Source organism: Mobula birostris, chromosome X (genome assembly GCF_030028105.1).
Source record: "Mobula birostris isolate sMobBir1 chromosome X, sMobBir1.hap1, whole genome shotgun sequence".
NCBI lineage: Eukaryota > Metazoa > Chordata > Chondrichthyes > Myliobatiformes > Myliobatidae > Mobula > Mobula birostris.
The window spans coordinates 18,868,901-18,891,752 of record NC_092402.1 but is presented as its reverse complement, the minus strand read 5'-3'; the positions used below and the strand labels follow the sequence as shown (position 1 = coordinate 18,891,752).

The window sequence follows — 22,852 nt, the reverse complement described above, 5'->3', positions numbered from 1 at the left end:
GTATAGAAGTCTAACAAAGGTAAATCGGATGACCAAAGATAGGCATGGATGAGGTGAACCAAAAAGGACCCCATTTCTGTTCTGCAATATCCTATGTACCGATCCAGCCTGATGATAACATCTTATCTTCTCTGCCTTCTGGTATGGCTGCAATAAACAAATGAATGAGCAATAATTTCCTAACAATAGATGAAGTTAAAACTGAAATATTTTCGGTTGGCCCCAAAGCCAAAACAGATATACTTCTTGATAAAGCAACACACATCAAAGTTGCTGGTGAACGCAGCAGGCCAGGCAGCATCTGTAGGAAGAGGTACAGTCAACGTTTCAGGCCGAGACCCTTCGTCAGGACTAACTGAAGGAAGAGCTAGTAAGGGATTTGAAAGTTGGAGGGGGAGGGGGAGATCCAAAATGATAGGAGAAGACAGGAGGGGGAGGGATGGAGCCAAGAGCTGGACGGGTGATTGGCAAAGGGGATATGAGAGGATCATGGGACAGGAGGCCCGGGAAGAAAGACAAGGGTGGGGGGGAGGACCCAGAGGATGGGCAAGAGGTATATTCAGAGGGACAGAGGGAGAAAAAGGAGAGTGAGAGAAAGAATGTGTGCATAAAAATAAGTAACAGATGGGGTACGAGGGGGAGGTGGGGCCTAGCGGAAGTTAGAGAAGTCGATGTTCATGCCATCAGGTTGGAGGCTACCCAGACGGAATATAAGGTGTTGTTCCTCCAACCTGAGTGTGGCTTCATCTTTACAGTAGAGGAGGCCGTGGATAGACATGTCAGAATGGGAATGGGATGTGGAATTAAAATGTGTGGCCACTGGGAGATCCTGCTTTCTCTGGCGGACAGAGCGTAGATGTTCAGCAAAGCGGTCTCCCAGTCTGTGTCGGGCCTTGCCAATATATAAAAGGCCACATCGGGAGCACCGGACGCAGTATATCACCCCAGTCGACTCACAGGTGAAGTGTTGCCTCACCTGGAAGGACTGTTTGGGGCCCTGAATGGTGGTAAGGGAGGAAGTGTAAGGGCATGTGTAGCACTTGTTCTGCTTACACGGATAACTGCCAGGAGGGAGATCAGTGGGGAGGGATGGGGGGGACGAATGGACAAGGGAGTTGTGTAGGGAGCGATCCCTGCGGAATGCGGGGGGGGGGGGGGGGAGGGAAAGATGTGCTTAGTGGTGGATCCCGTTGGAGGTGGCAGAAGTTACGGAAAATAATATGTTGGACCCGGAGGCTGGTGGGGTGGTAGGTGAGGACCAGGGGAACCCTATTCCTAGAGGGGTGGCGGGAAGATGGAGTGAGAGCGGATGTACGTGAAATGGGGGAGATGCATTTAAGAGCAGAGTTGATAGTGGAGGAAGGGAAGCCCCTTCCTTTAAAAAAATGAAGACATCTCCCTCGTCCTAGAATGAAAAGCCTCATCCTGAGAGCAGATGCGGCGGAGACGGAGGAATTGCGAGAAGGGGATGGCGTTTTTGCAAGAGACAGGGTGAGAAGAGGAATAGTCCAGATAGCTGTGAGAGTCAGTAGGCTTATAGTAGACATCAGTGGGTAAGCTGTCTCCAGAGACAGAGACAGAAAGATCTAGAAAGGGGAGGGAGGTGTCGGAAATGGACCAGGTAAACTTGAGGGCAGGGTGAAAGTTGGAGGCAAAGTTAATAAAGTCAACAAGTTCTGCATGCGTGCAGGAAGCAGCACCAATGCAGTCGTCGATGTAGCGAAGGAAAAGTGGGGGACAGATACCAGAATAGGCACGGAACATAGATTGTTCCACAAACCCAACAAAAAGGCAGGCATAGCTAGGACCCATACGGGTGCCCATAGCTACACCTTTAGTTTGGAGGAAGTGGGAGGAGCCAAAGGAGAAATTATTAAGAGTAAGGACTAATTCCGCTAGACGGGGCAGAGTGGTGGTAGAGGGGAACTGATGAGGTCTGGAATCCAAAAAGAAGCGTAGAGCTTTGAGACCTTCCTGATGGGGGATGGAAGTATATAAGGACTGGACATCCATGGTGAAAATAAAGCGGTGAGGGCCAGGGAACTTAAAATCATTGAAAAGTTTAAGAGCGTGAGAAGTGTCACGAACATAGATCGGAAGGGATTGAACAAGGGGTGATAAAACAGTGTCGAGGTATGCAGAAATGAGTTCGGTGGGGCAGGAGCAAGCTGAGACAATAGGTCGGCCAGGACAGGCAGGTTTGTGGATCTTGGGTAGGAGGTAGAAACGGGAAGTGCGGGGTGTGGGAACTATAAGGTTGGTAGCAGTGGATGGGAGATCCCCTGAGCGGATAAAGTCGGTGATGGTGTGGGAGACAAAGGAGCACGCATGCGGAACTCGTTGACTTTATTAACTTTGCCTCCAACTTTCACCCTGCCCTCAAGTTTACCTGGTCCATTTCCGACACCTCCCTCCCCTTTCCAGATCTTTCTGTCTCTGTCTCTGGAGACAGCTTATCCACTGATGTCTACTATAAGCCTACTGACTCTCACAGCTATCTGGACTATTCCTCTTCTCACCCTGTCTCTTACAAAAATGCCATCCCCTTCTCGCAATTCCTCCGTCTCCGCCGCATCTGCTCTCAGGATGAGGCTTTTCATTCTAGGACGAGGGAGATGTCTTCATTTTTTAAAGAAAGGGGCTTCCCTTCCTCCACTATCAACTCTGCTCTTAAACGCATCTCCCCCATTTCACGTACATCTGCTCTCACTCCATCCTCCCGCCACCCCACTAGGAATAGGGTTCCCCTGGTCCTCACCTACCACCCCACCAGCCTCCGGGTCCAACATATTATTCTCCGTAACTTCCGCCACCTCCAACGGGATCCCACCACTAAGCACATCTTTCCCTCCCCCCCCTCTCTGCATTCCGCAGGGATCGCTCCCTACGCAACTCCCTTGTCCATTCCTTTCCCCCCCCATCCCTCCCCACTGATCTCCCTCATGGCACTTATCCGTGTAAGCGGAACAAGTGCTACACATGCCCTTACACTTCCTCCCTTACCACCATTCAGGGCCCCAAACAGTCCTTCCAGGTGAGGCAACACTTCACCTGTGAGTCGACTGGGGTGATATACTGCGTCCGGTGCTCCCGATGTGGCCTTTTATATATTGGCAAGGCCCGACGCAGACTGGGAGACTGCTTTGCTGAACATCTACGCTCTGTCCGCCAGAGAAAGCAGGATCTCCCAGTGGCCACACATTTTAATTCCACATCCCATTCCCATTCTGACATGTCTATCCACGGCCTCCTCTACTGTAAAGATGAAGCCACACTCAGGTTGGAGGAACAACACCTTATATTCCGTCTGGGTAGCCTCCAACCTGATGGCATGAACATCGACTTCTCTAACTTCCGCTAGGCCCCACCTCCCCCTCGTACCCCATCTGTTATTTATTTTTATACACACATTCTTTCTCTCACTCTCCTTTTTCTCCCTCTGTCCCTCTGACTATACCCCTTGCCCATCCTCTGGGTCCCCCCCCTTGTCTTTCTTCCTGGACCTCCTGTCCCATGATCCTCTCGTATCCCTTTTGCCTATCACCTGTCCAGCTCTTGGCTCCATCCCTCCCCCTCCTGTCTTCTCCTATCATTTTGGATCTCCCCCTCCCCCTCCAACTTTCAAATCCCTTACTCACTCTTCCTTCAGTGAGTCCTGACGAAGGGTCTCGGCCTGAAACGTCGACTGCACCTCTTCCTACAGATGCTGCCTGGCCTGCTGCGTTCACCAGCAACTTTGATGTGTGTTGCTTGAATTTCCAGCATCTGCAGAATTCCTGTTGTTTACTTCTTGATAAATTTGGTTCCCCTTGTAAAATCCTTGACTCAGATTTGAATTTTTAATCCCACATAAAGAAAGTAACCAAAGCAGCAATTTCTACACTTTACAAATGTTGCAAAGGTACGCCCATTTCTGTCATGTAATGAAGCTGAAAAACTAATTCATGCTTTTATATTGAATGGACTGTATTGCAATCTTTAACTGGCCTTCCAAAGCAATCTATTGACAAACTTCAACTCATTCAGAATGTGACTGTTATATTTTCTCCAAAACATAAAAACTTACTACTTAAGTGAGGCACACATGTATCACGTGGTGGTGTGATGACACATGCCATTTATGTACTTTTACACATAACCTGCAATGCATTATTTGAATGAACAAGAATGCTTAATAAATTGATTTATTTACAATATTATTCAAATATCACTGAAATATTAAACACACTACAGCCACTGCTAGACTTTAACCAAAACCAGGATGAGGTAACATATTACTCCCGGCCTAGCTACTCTGCATTGGCTTCATGTATCCTTTAAAATTGAATTTAAAGTTCCCTTATTTGTTTTTAAAGCTCTTAATGGTATGGGACTGGAGTATGTCGCAGAATAGTTTTATAATCCTGCTTGAGCTCTCAGGTCTTCTTTCACCGGTCTCTAAAATTTAAACAATCTCCCAACTATGCTCCTAAACAATGGAATTCAATACTAAAACTATGAAGGATGCAGGCTCAGCTGACACTTTTAAATGACTCAAAATCTAGCTATTTAACCTTGTTTTTAACTAACATCTTTTTGCCTTATGTTCAAGTTTATTTATTTTCATATTTGTACTGTATCCCATTGTAAAGCACTTTGAACGACATCATCTGTATGAAAAGAGTTCTATAAATAAAGTTACAGTATTATTATGTAAATTTAACTTTGGCAGGAAGAGATGGAATAGACAAAGGTCCAAAGGCCCAGAGATGTAAGAAAACAAAAAGGTTGAAGGCTCTCAGAGAGAAAGAAAAGATCAGCTTCTTTCAGCATCATCTCCTCCCCCTCAGGGAAGGCAGCCAAACACATCATGTGCTGAATAAAATGAACACTTGGCATTAAAGTGAGAACATCCTAGTTGGCTGCAGCAATAAGCATCCAAAGTTACTAACAGGGCCAAGAGTACGCATCCCATGCTCAGAGCCTCATGTGTCTGCCAAGAACAATATTACAACAGAACAAGAAAATTCCTTTCCAGTTGGACACTGACAATTAACACAACATCCTTCTCCACATGGGGTGCATGAAGTATTTTGCATGGATGCATTTGAGGAGGATGAAGAGGGTGGTGGGAGGTAGAGAACAGATAAACTGAGATACAGTCATAGAACTCTACAACACAGAAACAGACCTGTTGGCTCATCCTGTCCGTGCCGAACTGTTATTCTGCCTAGTCTCATCAACCTGCACCAGGACTAGAACCTTCCCTACTCCTCCCATACATGTAATTATCCAAAATTCTTTTAAGTGTTGAAATCAAACCCACTTCCAGCACTTCTCCTGGCAGCTCATTCCGCACTCTCACCACCCCCTGAGTGAAGAAGTTCCCCCTCATGTTTCCCTTAAACATTTCACCTTTAACCTACAACCTCTAGTTGTAGCCTCATCCAACCGCAATGGAAAAAGCCTGCTTGCATTTACACAATATATACCGCTCATAATTTTGTATACCTTCATCATATCTCGCCTCATTCTCCTACGCTCCAGGGAATAAAATCCTCACCTATTCAACTTTTCCCCATAACTCAGGTCCTCGTCCTGGCAACAAGACGTGAGGAAAATCATGTACAGCAGAATGTTTCCTTATTCATTCACAGAATACAGCCATCTCTGGAAAAGGTTCAGAATGCAAACCCAGAACTGATAGTTAGGTGGGTCTGGAGTCATATTAGGGCTAACCTCACAGTAAATACAAAGAAACACAATAGAATTAATGAAAAAACCACTCACGAGATAGACAAACAACCAATGTGCAAAAGACAACATACTGTGCAAATACAACAAGAGCTAATAAAAACAAAGTGCATGCTTTCTTCCTAATTGCACTTGCATGCTTGGCCCAGGACAGGTCATCTGAGATAACACTGAGGAATTTAAAGTTGATCCCCCGATGAGGACTGGTTTCCTCCCCTGTAATAGTTAATTATCAGCTCCTTGGCCATGCTGACTTTCAGTGAGGTTGTTGTCATAGCACCACTCAGCCAGATTTTTAACCTGCCTGCTATATATACTGATTCGTCACCACCTTTGATTCAGCCAACAACAGTGGTGTTGTCAGCAAACTCAAAAATGGCATTGGAACTGTGCTTAGCCTCAAAGTCTAAGTCTAAAGTGAGTAGAGCAAAAGGCTAAGTACACAGCCTTGAAAGGCCTGGATTGAGTGGACGTGGAGAGGATGTTACCATTGGTAAGGAGGGGGTTTAGGATCTGAAGACATAGCCTCAAAATAAAGGTGACATCCTGAGATGAGGAATTTCTTCAGCCGAAGGGTGGTGAATCTGTTGAATTTGTTGCCACAGATGGTTGTAGAGGCCAAGTCACATTGTGTATTTAAGGCAGAGATTAATAGGTTCTTGATTGACAAGGGGGTTAAGGGTTATGAGGAAAAGGCAAGACAAGGGCAACATAGTAGTATAGAGGTTAGAGTAACATGATTACACTACCTGGCAACAAGCAAACAGGATCTTCAGCCCATTGTGTCTACACTGACTAACAAGTCATCTCCAGATTTACATCTCAAAAGCTCAAGGTAAATTTATTATCGAAGTATGTATCCCACATACAACCCTGAGATTCACTTTCTTGTGCCAAAAAGGAAATAAAGAAATATAACAGAATCCATGAAAAACCATACATAACAAAGGCAGAGTCCCTGAAAGTGAGCCTCTTATCGTTGCTTCCAGAAGCTCATTAAGGATTCATCATAGCAGGTTGGGTTTGTTATTTCTGGAAACATTATTTGGCTTCCTTTTGGTATGCCTTTGACTCTTTCTCAGTAATAACGACTCACCGATCCAAGACCCTTGCTCTAGGCAACATACATACACCTTGTTGCCAATTGGATCCAAGAGGTTTGAAGGTTTAAAGACAGCAACAAGGGTGAAGACTACAAAACTATTAGAATGGAATTGATGTCCTTGGTAAGCATGATTGAGGAGAAACAAGAAATTTGAAACTCATCAGCGAGGCACAGTGGCATAGCAGTTGGCGCAATCACTTTACAGCACCAGCGATCACCGATAGGGGTTCAATTGCCGCCGCTGGATGGAAGAAGTTTGCATGTTCTCTCCATGTATGCACAGGTTTCCTCCAGTTGCTCTGATTCCCTCACACATTCCAAAGATGTATGGGCTAGGGCGAGCAAGCTGTGGGCACAATAACACTTGCAGGCTGCCCCCAGCACAATCACAGAACTGGGTAGATTAGTGGTGTCAAACAACACATTTCACTGTATGTTTCAATGTACATGTGATAAATAAAGTTAATCTTGCTTTAGGAGCAAGAGGGGAGCTAGGGAAATGGTAGGTCCACTCTAAGGAAGGAAGGAATAAGCCAGGGGAAATTAGTCAGGCTAATTTGTATTATCATTCACTGAGGACATGGGTGATAGTGAGATGAAGAAGGGGGTTGTTGATATTAAGGAGCCAGTGATATCAAGCATCTTAAAAAAAACATTTAGGTGGGCACCAGGGTTTGATGGAATCTATACTTGGATGCTGAATGAAGCAAGAGAGGAGAATGCTGGGTCCTTGTCAGATCACTGCATCCTCTTTAGCCAGAAGACTGGAAAATAGCGAATTTTATTTCTCATAAACTTGTTGGCTAGTGAGCCATACATCAGTGGTAGGGAAATTATTGGAGAAGATTTGGAAAAGCTTGTACTACTCTATTTTACAAACTTGATCAAGTTTTTCTGAGGAAGCTATGAAGATGACTCATGTGGCTACAAGCTAATTATTGTACAAACATCCCCTGACCAGCAGCTAACTCAGGAGAGGGCATCAAATAGGGACCTTTTTCAGGACATGACCTTTAGATGCAGTGTCAAGGGTGTCAATCTAAATGCGAGTTCCATTAGGACAACGAAAAATGAAAATATCATTCAGCCATTCTTTATTCTAAAATTATACCTGTATCTGCAAAGTCTAATAATGGACAAATTCTTGAACAGGAAGTAGATATCACTGCTGTGGTTAAATTGCATTTCCTTTCCAGGTAAGGCGCAAAAGAAACCTCAATTGGTCAGAGCTAGTATAATTCAGAAATAACCCAAAAAAATTCCATTTAATCTGCTTTTTGTGTCAGCAGTCATCCAGGATGTCAACTGAGTTATTCTGGGAAAATTCAACAGCATGTCAAAATACACTCAGTGGCTATTTTATTAGGTACACCTGCTCATTAATGCAAATATCTAATCAGCCAATAATGTGACAGCAACTCGGAGCATAAAGGCATGCAAACATGGTCAAGAAGCTCAATTGTTATTCAGAGCAAACATCAGAATAGGGAAGAAATGTGATCAAAGTGACTTTGACCGTGGAATGATTGTTGGTGCCAGAAGGGGTGGCTTGCATATCTCAGAAACTGCTGATCTGGGATTTTCACACAGAATAGCCTCTAAAGCTCACAGAGAATGAGGAGAAAAATAATAAACATCTAGTGAGCAGCAGTTGTGGGTGAAAATGCCTTGTTAATGAGAGAGGTCAGAGGAGAATGGCCAGACTGGTTCAAGCTGACAGGAAGGCAACAGTTAACTTAAATAACCACGCGTTACAACAGTGATGTACAGAAGATCATCTCTGAATGCACAACATGTCGAACTTTGAAGTGGATGGGCTACAGCAGAAGAAGACCACAGACATATACTCTGTGGCCTCCTAAGTAGCTACTGAGTGTAAGCATTTCTCAGTTCCTCTCACACGTGCAAGCACACACACGCACTTTTCAGAACATGCTTCCAAATGGAGTAGTTGCATAGCAATAAAGTTATTGGCCAGAGTTCAAAGGTGGATATCCCACCACAGCATCTGCAGAATTTAAATTTCAAAAGTTACAGGGCAAATTTTGTTCTTATAATGAATGACTGATATTCACAATCATTGATAGTGGAGCTAGTGAAATCGCATACAAATCACTACAGTACATTAAAGGAACACTTAATCAGTCAATTAGATAGGCAAGGCATATAAATACATTGTGCAAGTGGGACTAGTATAGATCTGCATGGACATGAAGAGCTAAGGGACCTGCTCCTCTGACTCCAAGAATTGAATAGATCTGGGAAGACCTGGTCTCATTTCCAGGGACCAGGAAACAGGAAACTACTACACTGTAATCAGAAGCCCAACTTGTTCCTAAATGCTTTTCTGCAAAGCATACAGACCATAAGACATCAGAACAGAATTAGGCCATAAAGCCCATCAACCCTGCTCTACCATTCCATTATGGCCGATTTATTATCCCTCTCAACCCCATTCTCCTACCTTCTCCTGTCTTTGACGCCCTGACCAATCAATAACCTATCAACCTTCACTTTAAATACATCCAGTGACTTGGCCTCCACAGATTTCTGTGGCAATGATTTCCAAAGATTCATCACCCTCTGGCTGAAGAAACTACTCCTTATCTCTGTTCTAAGGGATGTCCTTCTATTCCAAGGCTGTGCCCTCTGGTCCTAGGTTCTCCCACTGAATGAAGCATCCTCTCCATGTCTATTCTATCTAGGCCTTCCAATATTTGGTAGGTTTCAATGAGAATGGGAAGAAGGATAGGTAGAAGGTAATAGACAAAACCAGGTGAATAGGAAAGGTAAAGGGCTAGAGAGAAAAGAATCTGACAGGAGCAGAGAGTGGACCACAGGAAAAAGAAAAGGAGGAGGGGACTGAGGGGAGGTGAAGAGAGGTAAGAGGCCAAAGTGGAGAATAGAAGAAGTGGGGAGCAGGACAGGGAGGGAAATTTCTTTTAACTGGAAGGAGAAATCGATATTCATGCCATCAGGTTGGAGGCTACCCAGACAGAATACGAAGTGTTACTCCTCTGTTGAGGGTGGCCTCATCCTAGCACAAAAGGAGGCCTCGGAATGACATGTCAGAGCAGGTATGGGAATTGGAGTTACATTTGGCCACCGGGAAGTTCCGCTGAAAATGTAAATGAAAACTCCTGATCAGTTGCTTCAAACTGCTCCATGCAATCAATCATCAAGCATAGTTCCAAAATGGCAAAAATAGCAACTTATTGAAGGGATGGGAAAGATTGTAATGGAAAATTACATAAAAATAAATTCAAAAGTATCTTAACTCTGATTAACTTGAAATTAAATCTGAATCGCAAGGAAGAAGAAAATTATACCTCTAGGGATCAAGTGACTGATGGACAGATTCAATGAACACCAAACATCAGAGAGCTGTATAACTGAAAACAATCACAGGTTCTGTAATTATACAAGGATCAGAGTTGTAAGCAAGCCAAGATCATCACCGGCACGTTAGCACACACAAGATGTATTCATGGAGATCCAAGAGCCAGATGTTGGAAATTTGATATAAAATCTGAAAATGCTGGATATATTCAGCCAGGTCAGGGAGCATCTGTGGCAGGAGAAACAGAGCTCATGTTTCATAACAGTGACCGTTCAGGTTAATTTGCAGATAGAGTTGGTGGTGAGGAAGGCAAATGCAATGCTTGATTTCATTTCGAGAGGACTAGAATATAAATGCAAGGATATAATGCTGAGGCTTTATAAGGCATTGGTCAGACTGCACTTGGAGTACTGTGAGCCCCTTATCTAAGAAAAGATGTGCTGGCATTAGAGGGGGCCCAGAGGAGGTTCACCAGAATGATTCTGGGAAAGAAAGGGTTAACGTATGAGAAGCTTTTGTTGGCTCTGGGCTTGTTCTCACTGGAGTTTAGAAGAATGAAGGGGGGGAAATCTTATTGAAATCTATCAAATATCGAAAGGCCTAGAGAGAGTGGACTTGGAGAGAATATTTCCTATAGTGGGGATAGGGAGTCTAGAACCAGAGGGCACAGTTTCTGAATAGAAGGATGCCCCTTTCAAACAGAGATAAGGAGGAATTTCTTTACCCAATCTGTGGAATGCATTGCCATCAGATGGCCAAGGAGACCAGGCTTAATTAGAGTGGAAGGTGATAGGTTCCTTATTAGTAAGGGTGCCATAGGCTACGGAGGCAGGAGATTGTGGTTGAGAAGGATAATAATTCAGCCATGATGGAATGGTGGAAGAAAGGCCTAATTCTGCTCCTACATCTTATGGACATATGGTAATCAAACTAAAATATTAACTCAACTTTCACCTGACCTTCAGAATATCTGCAGCATTTCAATATATCCACTGGTCTTTGGGCAATGGCTGGTTTAATAGTTCCCTCAAGGCCATAGCCCAAATCTTCCGAAACTCTCCTTTCCATGGGGTACGTCCTTTCCTGGATTAAATCAGCCTCAAGTTTTTTATTAGGTACCTTCTGTACCTAAAAAAAATGGCCACTGAGTGTATGTTTGTGGTCTTCTGCTGCTACAGCCAGAACACTTCAAGGTTCGACATGTTGTGCACTCAAAGATGTCCTTCTGTACACCATTATATTTGAATTACTGTCACCTTCCTGTCAGTTTGAACTATTCTGGCCATTCTCCTCTGACCTCTCTCAAATTTGCTCACAGAACTGCCATCCACTGGATTTTTTGTTTTGTTTTGTTTTTCTCACATTCTCTATGAACTCTAGAAACTGTTGTGTGTGAAAATCCCAGGAGATCAGCAGTTTCTGAGATACGCAAACCACCCCATCTGACAACAACAATCATGGTCAAAAGTGCTTAGATCACATTTCTTCCCCATTCCTATATGCTTTTATACATTGAGTTGCTGCCACATGATTGGCTGATTAAATATTTATATTAACAAGCAGGTGGTCCTATTAAAGTGGCTACTGAGTGTATGTCATATATACCCTGTAATACTCAGCCGCACCCTGGTACACTGCTTCCACATGTAGACTAAACTAGGTGAGGGAATCCAGCAAGCCTCATACCCCGGAGAAATAGAGACATGCCCATCTTAGCATGCGAAGTCAGCTCCAGTAGACTGGGCAGATGGGCAACAGTCAGGAAGGTGGTTCTGCAACTCTTCGTGAAGAGCGAAAGGCAGGACAAAGCACACACAAAGTCATGGTCATCCACAGCAACCAAGGAAGACACAAGATGTGACAACTACTCATACCACTAGATCCGAACTTCTGAGGTCAGAAGAGTGGAAATGCCCCACTGCAATGGATTTTCCACCTTAAATCTCTGCTGCACAGGTTTCTTCATGGAGTTCACATCATAGAAGGACAGCAGAAATCTGTCACCATCAGACATGGTGACAACTGTCAATCATTCCTAAGTATTGTCTTTACCCCAGTTGGAGGTGTGAGTGCAAACAACAGATGCATAATCTAAAATCAAGGAGGTTTACACATGTATGCTTAGTCGCCACTCTATTAGGTACTAGAAGTTGACTTTCACCCAGAGATTCTAACACGTAGTTATTTTGAATTACCGTTCCCTTCTTGTCAGCTTAAGCCGGTCTGGCCATTCTGCTCTGATCTCTCTCATTAACAAGGCGTTTTCACTCACAGAATGGTCAGTCACTGTATGTTTTTAGTTTCTCACACCATTCTCCATAAACTAGAAGAGACTGTTGTGTGTGAAAATACCAGATCAGCAGTTTCTGAGATACTCAAACTACCCTGTCTGGCACCAACAATCATTCCATGCTCAAAGTCAATTTGATCACATTTCTTCCCCATTCTGATGTTCAGTCTAAACAACAACTGGACCCTTTGACCATGTCTGCATGTTTTTATGCATTGAGTAGCTGCCACATGATTGGCTGATTAGATGTCTGCATTAACAAGGTGTACAGGTGTGCCACTGAATGGAGGTAGACGGGTTTTCCCACATGGCAATCAGAAGAGCAAGCATTATTTCTTCACATCTCAATGTTACCAAGATCAGTGGTAACAGAACTGCCATTGACCTAGCCAAAAATGAGAGCTTAACTGAAGGCTAAATAGTCAGTGATCCTCACCAAATGAATCATTGGGTGGAAGTCAACAGACCATTTCTCCATTTTTCTGCCACTAATGACAGCATTAAATGACAAATATCCCACAACAATCCACATGGAATATATCCAATCATTACACCTGTGTTTGGGGAAAGTGGTCAATTATTATTTTCTTTGGAAGACACAGACATTATGGGGAAGTGGGATGTATCTAGGTTTACAGAGAAAATTAGACTTGGGAAATGTGGAATGTTAGGCTAGGAGGAAGTGTACATAGTTGTGTGGGAACTTAAATCCCACAAGGGTATGCATACCACTTGGAGTCAGAGCAATATAGCATGGCCCAATTAGTCCATACCCACCAAAGTGCCTACCTAAGCTAAGCAATCGTAAGTGTATTATCGAAGTACGTACAATACATGTTAACATGTACTACTTTGACATTCATTTTGAAAGCTTAAATTTCAAAGTAAATTTATTATCAAAGTATGTATTTGCCACCAGATACTACCTTGAGATTTATTTTCTCGCAGGCATTCGCAGTAGAAAAAATATAATAGAATCAATGAAAATCTACACACAATAAAATACTAACAAGCAACCTGTGAACAAAAGACAAATTGTGCAAATATAAAACTAGATAAATAATGCTGAGAACATGAATTATAGCATTCTTGAAAGTGGGTTTATAGATTTTGCTAATATCCTTAAACTACCTAAGCTAGTCTCATTTGCTAACCATTAGCCCATACCTTTCTAAACCTTTCCAATCACTTACTTATCTAGCCATCCTTGCAAAATACTGAGGTTTGACTCAAGCAGATGCCATGTTGATATGTGGCAGCTCTGCATGCACACATCTGAAATCTATCTTTTTTAGGTGATCGTTGACAAAAGGTACTTGCTCCATCTGTGTGTCACTGAGGAGTCTGGTCTATTTGTGACTATAGACCTACCAATATACACTCACTGGCCATATTAGGAACACTTGCTTGTTAATGCTAATATCTAATCAGCCAATTATGTGGCAAAAGCTGTTGATCTATTGAGATTTTTATGTACAACAGTGTCTAAAGTGTACAGAGAATGGTGTGATAAACAAAAAAAAAAGTGAGTAGCAGGTCTGTGGGTGAAGATGCCTTGTTAATGAGAAAGGTCAGAGGAAAATGGCCAGAGTGGTTCAAGTTGACAGGAAGGTGGAAGGTCACAGTAAATCAAATAACCACGTGTTACAACAGTGGTGTGCAGAAGAGTATCTCTGAACACACATCAAACCTGAAGTGGATAAACTACACCAAATTACACTCAGTGGCCACTTTATTAGATATAGGAGATACTTCATAAAATGGCCACTGAGTGCAGTTGACTCCCAATTGCCCTGAAGTGACCCAACAAGTCACTCAGTTCAGAAGGCATTAGGACAGAAAATTAATGCCAACCTTCCCAGTGCCCACATTTAACAAATAAATGAATAACAAATTAAAAATTAGCACGGGTATGCAACCTCTCAATCCATAACACAGCACAGGTACTAAATAGATTGTTGTGCTTGTAACGTATTTCAGAATCAAAATTATCTTTCCATTCTGATGAACCTGGCAGCATGGGTGAAATATGCTGCAATTCCGGATAAATGTACACTGTGATGGAGTGTCAGTTTTTAGCAGCAGGAATAATTTATATTTTTACTTGGAGATAAAGCAAAATAACAGGCCCCAGGACTGCAAACATTTATTGGCGAAAATCCAGTAACAGATCATCCGGAATATATCCTATCTCTACGCCTGCGTTTTGGAGAAGTGGTCATTTGGAGGAAGTGGTCAATTTTGTTTCCCTTTGGAAGACACAGAACATTAAGGGGGCAGTGGGATATAAACTTACAAACAGCGGTGGGAATTGAACCCTGATCACCGCCAATGTAAAGTGTTACAACCAACTGTTATATTATCCTGCCACCCCAAAAATGAAAATGCAATAGCATCAGTGAAAATTTGAGAAGGGGTATAACGTTTCAAATGCAACCTTTCACCAGATTTTGGAATTGTTACAAACATTGTGCCCAAAAACATTAATCTATGATTCTTCCACCTGGAATTAAGAGACTTGCAATAGAATTCTATCTGTGGTGCTTAAATATTAAGTACTGCTAGAATGCAGACAAAATCCAATACGAAAAGAAATCTTTCTGAAAGAAAAAGAAAATAACTTCACAAAGTGTACGCTCAGTGATTTAAAGAGAATTAGCCAGACCAAGAACCGATGGACTGGAGAAGGATCTCGGCCCGAAACATTGACTGTTTACTCTTTTCTATAGATGCTGCCTGGCCTGCTGCATTCCTCCAGCATTTTGTGTGTGATACCATATACAATATCCTTGCAGGCACCCACTAAACAAAGAATCACAACAGGAACCATGAGAAACCACAAAGAATGACACACATCCAATGTGAAAGAGGACAAACCATGCAAATAGTAAAAAAAAAACAAGTAAACAAATAACACTGAGAACGTGAGCCACAGGGTCTCTGAAGGCTGCAGAGTCAGTTCAGTGCTGAGGCGAGTGAAGCCAGTCCAGGAGTCTGACGGCTGCTCATTAACCTGGCAGTTGAGCAGCATATCATAAACACAGGCCGGAAATCCTGAGCAATAAGCACAAAATGCTGGAGGAAATGCCTTTTAAATGCTGTAATTGTACCCACCTCTACCACCCCGTTCAATATACCCACAACCTTCCATTTGAAATACTTGCTCAGATCTCTAAATATTTCCTTTCTCATCCTAAACCTATGCCCTCTACTTGTACATGTCCATACTTTGGAAAACACACCTTACCCCTGCCCCACGTGATCCTATAAGTACCCATGAGGTCTTCCTCAGCCTCCTTCTCTCCAAGGAAAGTAGTCCCAGTCTATCCAATTGCTCCTCATAACTCAAGCCCTCCAATCCAAGCATCATTCCTGTAAATCTTTTCTGCACCCTAAGTCACATTTTTTCTACAGTGTGGTGGCCAGAACTGCACATAATATTCCAAGTGTGGCCAAACAGCACTCAACAGCACACCACCTGCATTCAATGCCTCAGCTAACAAAGGCAAGCATACCCATGTGCTAACACATTCAGGGAAATATGTACTTGCACTCCAAGAACCCTCTATTCAATACGTTCAATTGTCTCTCTCTTGGCCTGGTTTAACTTCCCAAAATGTATAACTTCACACCGAGCAAGTTGAATTACATTAGCCATTCCTTTACCTGATTTTTCAGTTGATCTAGATCCTGCTACAAACTTGGATAGCTTTCACTGTTCACTGGACCACACTGTATTACCTGCAAATTTACTAAATATACCACATCTTAGACATCTGTACACTTACTAAATGTAGCACGAACATTCTCTTCTAATTTATTAATATTTGACCACCAGTGAAGGACCGAGCATGATCCGTGCAGACTTCTGCTGGTTACAGAACTCCAGTCTGAAACACAACTCCCAACAACCACCCTCCTGCTGAGGAAATATAAATTGATGACAGCTTCTATTCACTTTTTTCCCTGACAGGACTATAAAATCCTTTAAATCCATTGGAGAAGAGAGAAGAGATGGGACTACAGTTCAACATAATAAGATGAGCTTTATTTGTCACATGTACCTCAAAACAAATAGTGAAATGCCTCATTTGCATCAGGGATGTACTGGGAACACCCTGATTCCAGCGCCAACACAGCATGTTCACAACTTACTAGCCTGAACCTGTATGTCTTTGGGATGTGGGAGGAAATCAAAGGAAACCCATGCAGTCATGGGGAGAACATACGAACTCCTTACACACAGCAGCAGGTATTGAACTATGATGTATTTGAATCTTTGACTCAACAAGTCAACGACCCATTTAACTAGATTCAGTAATAATTTCCTCAGATTCCCATCAACTCCCATAATGAAACTTTACCACAAGAGGAAACCTACAAAGGCCTATTGGTCTGCCAACTTGCTTTGAAATGTGCAAGAAAGCCAGGGCACCCGAAGGTAGTCATATGGTCCGAGAGAACATGAAGACTCCACACACACAGTACCGAGGTCAGGATTGAACCCAGGTCTCTGGAGCTGTAAGACTCTACCAGCTGTGCCACCATGCCACCCAAGACCCCTCTGAAAGATAGCACCCCCAAAAGCGAAGCATTCCCTCAGTATTGAGGTCAGCTCAATTTTGGTTCTGGTCTGGGATCTCTACCCAGTGATCCACAACAGCGTACAATATTGACCTATTTAGCTTGCTCTAAAGGACTAGATTACAAGTGTTAAGGAACTTGACTGAGGCATGTGGTGCAGAAACATTCAAAATGCTGGAGGAACTCTGACTTATTGGGTAATGTTTCTCTTAATCACAAGAGATTCTACAGATGTTGGAAATCCAGAATAACACATACAAAATGCTGGAGGAACTCAGTAGGTCAGACAGCATCTATGGAAGAGTCGCCATTTCAAGCCGAGACCCTTCATCAGGAACGATGAAGAGTCCTGATTAAAGTCTCAGCTTGAAATGTCGACTGTTTATTCCACAGAACATTAGAATGAGCAAGAGTTCTCTGTTGCTCCAAGTGCTTTAATGAACTCGGTAATCCAGGCACTGAAATAAACACACATCCTCAGCCAAGTTAAACTTCCTGCAGCTGATGAGGGAAGATTGTCAACAGGGACTGTGAGATAAACCTTGAGGAAGGATGCACTGACCAGCAAGGCAAAAAAGAATTTCTGACAGAGTCACATGGCAGTGGCGAGACACGGCGATATTTTGTGGAAACAAACAAACAAAACTATTATATCCTAATATATTTTTTCTGGATTACGATAACTGCAGTTCTAATTCTTAAGACTGTAATTTCCCATCGGGAGTTGTGCTTTTGAACTGTCAATTTTGCAGTATCTGAAGGATTCAGCGGACTGGACTTCCAAGAATGCAGGTATGACAACTTCGGCCATTGCTGGAGCAGAATTGAGACTTCGGGATGATTGAAGTGGCAGGGCCCGGCCCTGAGAGTGGAAAATAAACTGATGTATGGCCAATTTAAGCGCTGAGCCAGGTTAAAAAAGATCAAGGCATTGAGGCTCACTACTCCATGAGGCTTTACTCACCTCAGCACTAAACTGGCTCTGTGGCTGTAGACATACTTTCAGGGACTCTGTGGTTCCTGTTCTGTGAGTTAAGACTGTAAGATATAGGAGCAGAATTAGGCCATGTGGCCCATTGAGTTTGCTCCACCACTTCATCATGGCTGATCCTTTTCCCTCTTAGCCCCAGTCTCCTGCCTTCTCCTCACAACCCTTTATGTCCTAACTAATCAAGAATCTATCAACCTCTGCCTTAAATACACTCAATGACTTGGCCTCCACAGCCGCCTGAGGCAACAAATTCCACAGATTCACCACACTCTGGCTAAAGAGATTCCTCCTCATCTCTGTTCTAAATGGACGTCCCTCTATTCTGAAGCTGTGCCTTCTGGTCGTATAAAACTCTGGCTAGGCCTCATCTGGATTTACATTTCTGTTTGCCCCACTATAGGAAGGATGTTGAGATTTTGGAGAGGGTGCAGAATTGACTTACCAGGATGCTGCCTGGTTTAGAGGGTATGTGCTACCATGAGAGGCTGGATAAACTTGGTTTGTTGTCTCTGGAGCGCCAGAGGCTGAGGGGAGACCTGATAGAGATTTATAAGATTATGAGAGACATAGAAAGAGTGGACAGGGAACATCTGTTTCCCAGGGTTTAGATGTCTTATACCAATGGGCATGCATCGAATGTGAGAGGGGGTAGGCTCAAGGGGGATGTGAGGGGTAAGTTTTTTTTACTGAGAGAGTAGTGGATGCCTGGAATGCACTGCCTGGTATACTGTAGAGGCAAATACATTAGAGGCTTTTAAGAGACGTTTGGACAGGCACATGGATGTAAGGAAGATGGAGGGATAGGGATATGGTATACTGCAGGTAGAAGGATTAGTGTTTGGGTTTGTTTGTTTGTTTTTAACACACATTGGGTGTTTGGTGGTGTTTTTGTCATTTGGTAAATATTCTACCTGATGCTCAGCAAACTATTTGCACAGAGCCATAGAAAATTAATAGCAGCAGAGAAGGAACCCATTTGGTACTCTACCAAGATAAGGTTTTACAACCATTCATCACAGTTCCTGATGACAGCGTTTTTTATTCCAGATGTAATTACTTGAATTTACAATCCCCAGCTACTTAAGAGAGATTCAGTCTTGTGTCTCCAGATGAGTAGGGTAGAACCCTTCAAGTTCCTGAGTGTCTATCCTAGACCCAACACATTGATGCAATTATGAAGGAGCACAGCAGCCACTATATTTAATTATGAGTTCGAGGAGATTTGGGATGTCACTAAAAACTCTAGCAAATTTCTACAGACGTACTGTGTAGACCATTTTGGTTGGTTGCACCACCACCTGGTATGGAGGAGCCACTGCACAGGAATGGAAAATGCCAACTCCATTGTAGGCACTAGACTCCCCAGCATCGAGGACATCTTCAATAGACAATGCCTCAAGAATGTGGCATCCATCACTGAGGACACTCATCATCCAGGACATGCCCTCTTCTAATTACTACCATCAGGGAGAAGATACAGGAGCCTGAAGATGCAGCACTCAATGTTTAGGAACAGCTTCTTCCTTTCCATCATCAGATATCTGAATTGTCCATGAACCACTACCTCACTAGATGGGGGTGGGGGAGACGGTGGGGGGGGGGAGAGAACGAGAACAAAAGGGGCTTGCTTTGCCGTTGTTTTAATTTGTTTTTGTTGTTGTTGCTGCTGCTTGTGTTGTTGTGGTGAGCATTGTGAACATGCTATTTTGGCACCAGAACAAGTGGCGACACTTGTGGGCTGCTCCCCAGCACATCCTCAGGTGTATTGGTTGTTAATACAAATGACACATTTCAGTATGTTTCAATGAACATGTAATAAATAAATCTTAATCTCAATTATTGTACACTTCTTCAATTTTGATCATTGCCATCATTCAAACTTTACTTCAATTTATATAGAACATAGATCACTACAGCACAGTACAGGCTATTCAACCCAAGATGTTGTGCCGACTCTTGAACCTACTCCAAGATCAATCTAACCTTTCCCTTCTACATGACCCTCCATTTTAGCGACTCTATTACAGCTCAGGATGTTGGAGTTCAGTTTAATCCTGGTGTCCTCTGTAAGGAGTTTGGACATCCTGCCCATGGGTTGGGTGGGTTTCTTCCCACAGTCCAAAGACATACCGGTTAGTAGGTTAATTGGTCATCGTAAATTGTCCTGTCATTAGGCTAGTGTTAAATCAGGGGATGCTGGTCGCATGACTCGAAAGGTTGGAGGGGCCTGTTCCAAGCAGTATATCTAAATAAATAAAAATAAAAATTTGTGCCCATCTAAGAGTTCCTTAAATGCCCTTAATGTATCTGCCTCTACCACCATCCTTGGCAGGGCATTCCACACACCCCCCTCAGTCTGTGTAAAAAAGCCTACCTCTGACATTCTCCTGATACCTTCCTCCAATCGCCTTCAAACCTTGCCCCCCCCCTCCCTTGTATTAGCTATTTTTGCCCAGGGCAAAAGGAAGATTTAGCATCTTGCTCTGCAACTGGTACGGTATTCCCTCAGTGCTCTGGCACATCAGCCTTCATTACATGCTCAAACGGAACTTGAACCCACAACATCTCAACAACAAGGCAAGAATGCTTCCCCTGAACAACATTATAGACTGCACCATAAATGAAGCACCTCGGTCAAAGGTCCCGATTTTCAATAAACACTGGCTTAAGCAACTGGCTCTCTGCACGACACGGCATATCTAGCACCCAACTAAACAGTAAAACAACTCATGGAGCAATGAGACTGCCCTTGCCCAGCAGACAGGAAACAGTCAGTGCAACAGCCACATACCCATACGGAACAGAGAGTCCCATTGAGAATCACAAGAGGCAAACTGTTCCCTGGCTGACAATAGTTAATTATGTCTCAGGCCAGCCCAATACTTCAATCAGACATTTAGTATTTGTGGCAGAAAGATCTGAAAGAGATACCATTTTCTGAAGGACACTTAAGCTGTACAGACATCTTGTAAATTATTAACTTTAGAACTGAAAAGTAAACTCAAAATAGAGTTGGTGAGAGAAGTTGAATCTGAACGTGCTCACTCCTGCGTGGAAGTAACGACAAATTTAGCACAGAAGCCCGCCCTTAAGCCCTGCAGAGTCTGTGCCAAGTATCAATAACTATTTCAAAGCTCAAAATAAATTTATTATCAAAATATGTATACCATATACAACTTTGGGATTGCTAGCAGCTACAAAACAAAGAAACACAATAGAATTGATGAAAAGTCACATACAAAGACCAACAAACATCCAATGTGTGAAAAACCAAATCGTGCAAACGATTTAAAAAAATGAATAAATAATACAGTACCCAGAATATGAATCGGAGTCCCCAAAAGTGAGTCCACAGCCACAGAGCTATGGCAAGTGAAGCCAGTCCAGGAGCCTGATGGCTACAGGCCACAGCTGTCAAGTCAGCTCAGCACCAAGGCGAGTGAAGCATAAATCCTATCCCCAAATCACTTCATTTTCCTCACATTTCCATCAAACCCTCCCTCCACACCTACAAACTTGGGGCAATTTTACAGTGGTCAAGTAACCCACAAGCCTGTGTGTGTTTTGGAGTCTGGGAGGAACATAGAAAAGTATGGAACCTCTCAGCCCACAATATGGTGTCGACTGATATAAACCTACTCAGAATCAGAATCCAGTTTATAATCACTGACATGTTGTGAAATTTGTTTTGTAGCAGCAGTACATTGAAAATTTTCTATAAATAATATAAAATAGATAAGTAGTGCAAAAAGAGAGGGACAGTTGTGTAGCAGTTAGCGGAACACTATTCCAGCATCAGCAACCCAGGGGTTTAAAGATTAGTATTATTTGTCACATGTACACTGAAGCATCAAAACAACCAACACAATCCAAGAAGCTGGAGGCAGCCTGCAAGTGTCTCCATGCTTTCAGTGTGCCCACAACTTGTACATCCTTTGGAATGTGGGAGAAAACAACATGGTCACGGAGAGAACTTACAAACTTCTTAAAGACAGCATCAGGAATTGAACCCTGATCTTACAGCTGGCACTGTTAAGCGTAGCGCTAACTGGTACGTTGTGCCAGCCTGCCTCCATCTGTAAGAACTTTATACATTCTCCCCATGACTACATGGATTCCATCCCACAGTCCAAAGACATGCAATTGCCTCGTTGTGTGTATCTCTAAATAAAAGCACATTGAAAGCCTACCACAAAGTGATAACATACTCGTGGAATATATAGGAAGAGATGAATTAGGTTACACAGACCATTTCTATGCCATAGCTTGCCCTAATTCCATGTAAAAAATAACTTAACAAGACATCAGTCAATAGTCAATCAATCTGACCTTTACAGCACAGTGAAGGAGTTTATACGCTTTTATGATTGTGCATTGTAAGCTGTTTCAGGACACTACCTTTCTCTCACCACACTCACAAGCCAATCTTCAGAGGCTCTGCCTTGAAAATTCACCCAGCTGGCCCCCCCCCCTCCCCCAACGTCCTTTGTTCCAGAACTACTTTTGGCACTGCTTCAGCTCAAAGTTGGTCAGCCAACTCTCATCATTTAAACTACTTAAATCATGTCCCTTGTCCCAGTGCCAAGCTGCAGCACAATAAAAACTGGGTTTCTGTCCTACTATAGGGAGGAAGAAGGCAGACATAGCAACGCAAACATTGAAATCCAACCCAACAACCCTGAACATCAGATCAGAGTGAAAATCAGGCGGCAAAGAGAAGGAAAGCAAAGGTTTCATGTCCAAGATCCTTCATCATCCAAAGATGGTAGGATAAACTGTAGGTTAGGGTGTGGGTGGGTGGGTGGGTGT

The 22,852-nt window shown here is 43.1% G+C and overlaps 1 protein-coding gene across 2 annotated transcripts in view; it reads right to left on the bottom strand.

The window, feature by feature from the left end:
- Positions 1-22,852, bottom strand: part of lasp1 (LIM and SH3 protein 1) — a 193,969-nt gene that overhangs the window by 158,965 nt on the left and 12,152 nt on the right. The gene's annotated exons all lie outside the window — the stretch shown is intronic.